Source organism: Plecotus auritus (genome assembly GCF_963455305.1).
Source record: "Plecotus auritus genome assembly, chromosome: 4".
In the NCBI taxonomy this organism is placed as follows: Eukaryota; Metazoa; Chordata; class Mammalia; order Chiroptera; family Vespertilionidae; genus Plecotus; species Plecotus auritus.
In genome coordinates this window covers 19,085,487-19,090,566 of record NC_137775.1, presented here as the reverse complement: position 1 = coordinate 19,090,566, position 5,080 = coordinate 19,085,487, and the positions used below count along the sequence as shown (strand labels likewise).

The window sequence follows — 5,080 nt, the reverse complement described above, 5'->3', positions numbered from 1 at the left end:
TAAAATCCTGATTGTAACAGAATAGTAGTAAACATGCCTCAGTGATTTACGCTGAAAGCAGTACATTGGTACATGGCTCTTGCACTTATCAGGAGTGTACAAATGTATTTTTATTCAAAAATACAAAATAAATTATCTGTAGGCATGGACAATGACAGCAGTAAACCATTGTGTGTTGTCAACTGAAACCAGTAACTGATGGTTAGAGTGATTTTCTTCAACATCAGCCAGCCTTTTCTTCAGTCATTTCCTTCAACTGACTTCTCTGAAGTTATAGGTGAGGAGATGCCCTGAGCTTCCTCTCAGTTCCCAGTCAGATGGTAAAGCACTATTCCAGGGCTAGAACATGCCACCTCCCATCCCTCCTTCCATTCCACCCATCCCACCCATCCCTGGGTCCTTCTCCTCTTTAGGAATTTCTGTGACCACAACTTCTGCTGTTGTTAACAGAGAGGCCACGCCAGCAGCATCCAGGAAAGCAGTTCTTACAACCTTAGTTGGATCAATGATTCCTTTTTCCACCATATTCACAAAATCTCCAAGCATGGCGTCATAACCAATTTCTGAGGAACTTTGCATAATTTTCTCAACTATCAACGATCCCTCAACACCTGCATTCTTAGCAATGGTCATTGCAGGAATTTTTAGTGCTTTCTTAATAATTTCTATACCAATTTTTTGATCTTCGTTAGTTGGAGTTAATGAGTCCAAGGCGGGAATGCACCGAAGCAGGGCACAGCCCCCTCCCAGGACAATGCCTTCCTCCACAGCAGCACGGGTGGCGTTGAGGGCATCTGTGACTCTGTCTTTCTTCTCATTCACTTCCACATCACTGTCCCACCAATCTTCAGCACAGCTACCCGTCTGAGAGTTTGGCCAGGCGTTCATTTAGTTTTTCCTTTTCATAGTCACTAGTTGTGCTATCTAACTGCTTGATGATTTCTTGCATACCTTTTTCAATCTGAGCCTTGTCACCTTTTCCTTTCAAGAGCATGGCATCATCTTTGGTCCAATGACTTCTCCAACTTTTCCTAGGTCATGAGGCTGAACGTCTTCTAGGCTGAGAGTCAATCCTTCTTCTCCAAACATGGCACCACCAGTAGCAATAGCCATGTCTTTAAGCTGGTTCTTCCTATTGTCCCCAAAACCTGGAGCTTTGACTGCTACAACCTGAAGACCAACTTTTAGCCTATTCAAAACGAGTGTACTGAGAGCTTCTCCATCAACATCTTCAGCAATTATGACCAGGGGCTTGCAGTGAGCATTGGCAATTTCAAGAGCAGGTACAATGGACTGAACACTAGAAATTTTCTTTTCACTCAAGAGAACATATGCATCTTGGAATTCACATTTCTGACCTTTTGCTGTATTAATAAAGTATGGAGAAATATAACCTCGATCAAACGTCATGCCTCCAATAATTTCTAATTCATCATTCAGTGTTTTTCCATCCTTTGCAGTGATGACACCTTTCCTTCCAACCTTTTTCATTGCGTCAGAAATTATGTTGCCAATTTCTTTGTCTCCATTTGCAGAAATTGTAGCAACCTGAGCTATTTCTTCAGGGGTTGTCACAGGTTTAGGCTGCTTCTTAAGTTCAGAAATTACAGCATCAACAGCTAACATCACACCTCTCCTGATTTCCACTGGATTAGCACCTTTACTGATCTTCTCAAAGCCTTCCTTGGCAATGGAGTGTGCCAGCACAATAACAGTGGTGGTGCTATCCCCAGCCTCTTCATTTGTATTATTGGCAACATCTTGAACAAGTCTAGCGCCAATATTTTTATATTTATCTTTTAAGTCAATGGACTTTGCAACGGTCACACCATCTTTTGTTACTTTGGGACTTCCCCAGCTCTGTTCAATAATCACTGTTCTTCCCTTTGGCCCCATAGTAACGCCTACAGCATTGGCTAAAAGGTCTACACCTTGAAGCATTAAGGCTCGAGCCTCTGCACCAAATTTTACATCTTTGGCATAAGCCCGAGTGAGATGAGGAGCCAGTGTCCTGGACATGGGCCTAATCTGGCAAAGGACTGTGTGTAATCGAAGCATTTCTGCGGGGCAGCAGCAGGGTGAGCAGGCAGCGGGGCAGGCCGTGGGCGGCGAGTGAGGGACAGAGTGCAGGGCGCACACGGCAATGAGCTGTGGCCCTCCCTCTATGCTCGAGATTTTAGTTGTTGATCATCTTTGGCTAATCTACACTAATAAAAGAGTAAGATGCAAATTGACCCTACCTTCGCTATGACCACCAGCAATCAGGAGTGAGTATGCAAATTAACCCAACAAAGGTGACGGGCTAATTTGCATACACAGGCGCCCAGCGGCCAGGGGTGGGGCAGGACGCTTGCATCATTGCCATGGTGACGACACAGGCCTTCCACACTGCCCCAACCACTCAGGGCCTCTGGGCAGCGTGGGAAGGCAGAAAGGCGGCTCCAGCTAGAGCGAAGGTGGTGCTGGCAGCCAGGGGAAGGAAGGCCCATTCTTGCATGAATCTTTGTGCACTGGGCCTCTAGTGCATCAATAAAATTACATATTTGTTCACCAACAGAGTGACCAACCCAGTGAGGCAACTTGCCAGCAAGAGGTACACAATTGCCTTCTTGGGGGAAAATTCCATCAGCCTGAGAAACTACTAAGTTGGTAAATCATACCAACCATGGCCTGTGTCATTGAAGACTAAGTTTTGAAACTTTTTAGAATTTTAAAATGTTGAGTTACTTCAATTTGAAGCTATAGAAGAGAAAGCTAACATTTCAGTTTTGTTTTTTTTTAATTACCTTAGTTATAGATGAGCTTCAGTACTCTTGAAAGCATGGATGTCGTATAAATGTTCAAGCTGTTTAGGGCAGAGGTGTGCCAAAGCAAATATTCAGCCCCTGAAAAATAGCATAGGCCCTTGAAATTATCGCATCTTTAACACAGAGTCACAATAAGCAGTGCATATGAGATTATAGCATAGAGAATAAAAGAAGACTATGGCTAGATTTACAATTAGTTTGACAGATCAGCCCGATTTGACCTTAGAAATCATGAAACTAGATCATGGAAATCAGGGAACTAGTTTAGTAAAATAAAAAAATAAAAACAGGAGAGAGTCTGAGCATGAGGTTCTGAGAGAAAGAACAGGCTAGTTTACGAACCAAAGTGCTATTTTCCATTGAAGGAATAAAATGAAACCATAATGTGTCTCAAGATATCTGGATACAAGAATGAATGTGGGTGCAGTGGTTGTAGGTTAGCGGCAGCATTCAAATTCATATTGAATTTTGTATTAAATTTAAAAGCATATAAACAACTGAAAAAAAAAGAGCTTCTTGGTATTATGTGATATCCCTTTGCTGCAAGAAACTAATTTTTTAATCAAAAATTATAGAAATATTTTATGTCCCTATCATACACAGGGACAAATTTTCTACATGTCAAAACAAAAATCAATCATAAGCTTTTACAGATAAAATTTGTCTTCCTCATTTCTCAACCTCCCATGATTTCCAATGCATGAAACAGAGCACCATCCTGCCAAACACATGACATTTCACTGTGAAGACACACAGAGACCCAGTACTGTAAAACATAGATCAGAGTAGTAATCTTTTGATTTATGCACAAGCTTACAGTGGCCCTACTCAAAAAATACTTGTTATCCAGAGAGAATAATAACAGAGTTGTTTTTTCCCTAATTATTATGCAGTATTTATCTAAAATTCAACCTTGTTCCTTAAGGAAGTTCTTGGCCAACATTAAAATAAAGTAAAAGAATTCATGGAATAATGTGAATAAAAAAACACTCTTTCAATACATGTGCTTAGTTTTCACTTCTTTTGGAAAGAGACAACTTATTCATTTTTATATTTTCACTTTGAAGCCACTTTTCTCAAACCAATATTAACTAACTTAAGCAGGATAACAATTTTAAGGGCACTACCTTCCCCCCTCTTTGAATTATCCTGCAGGGGTCCTGGGGAAAGAGTCCTACTCTTTTTGTTTCATCTGGTTTCCCTCATAAACCAATTCAGCAAAGGCTGGGGTCCTGTCAGCATGAGCGATGTCCCAATCAACCTCTCCTTTTATTGTTATTTTTTTAACCTCTCCTTTTAAAGGTTGGCCTCAGGTAGAGTCATGGAAGTATTTGTGCTTTTATTTTTTTTTAATAAATCTTTATTGTTCAGATTATTACAGGTGTTCCTCTTTTTTTCCCCCATAGCTCCCCTCCACCTGATTCCCCACCCCACCCCATGCCCTTACCCCCCACCACTGTCTTTATCCATAGGTGTAAGATTTTTGTCCAGTCTCTTCCCGCATCCCTCACACCCCCTTCCCCCTGAGAATTGTCAGTCCACTCCCTTTCTATGTCCCTGATTCTATTATATTCACCAGTCCATTCTGTTCTTCAGATTTATTATTCACTTGATTTTTAGATTCACTTGTTGGTAGGTATGTATTTGATGTCATTTTGTTGTTCATAATTTTTATCTTTACCTTTTTCTTCTTCTTCCTCTTCTTAAAGAATACCCTTCAGCATTTCATGTAATCCTGGTTTGGTGGTGATGAACTCCTTTAGCTTTTTCTTGTCTGTGAAGCTCTTTATCTGACCTTCAACTCTGAATGATAGCTTTGCTGGGTAGAGTAATCTTGGTTGTAGGTTCTTGCTGTTCATCACTTTGAATATTTCTTGCCACTCCCTTCTGGCCTGCATCAAGGCTTAACTACACCAAGACTTTGCACTCAGCCCACAAAGGGGTGTACCAAAGGCGTCCACCTCAGGTGATTGGGGAGGCTGAGCTACTGGCCCCTATAGGTCACCTACCACACAAAGCCACTCCATCAACACAAGGAAGCAGCAAAATGCGGAGACAAGGAAACATATCACGAATGAAAGAAATGGAGGAAAGCAAACTACTGGACGACATAGAGTTCAGAACCACATTTATAAGGTTACTCAAGAATCTTCTAAAAACCGCTGAGGAACTTAGTGAGACCTTTAAGGATCTTAATGAGAATGCCAAAAAAATTGGAAAAGGACCAGTCAGAAATTAAGCATACACTGTCTGAAATAAAGAATATACAGAAA

General features: G+C 41.2%; 1 pseudogene across 1 annotated transcript; it reads right to left on the bottom strand.

The window, feature by feature from the left end:
- Positions 1–339: 339 nt before the first annotated feature.
- Positions 340–2,058, bottom strand: LOC308246580 (60 kDa heat shock protein, mitochondrial-like; annotated as a pseudogene). Its single transcript has one exon. The product of its transcript is annotated as a 60 kDa heat shock protein, mitochondrial-like (transcript).
- Between the last annotated feature and the right edge of the window lie 3,022 nt (positions 2,059–5,080).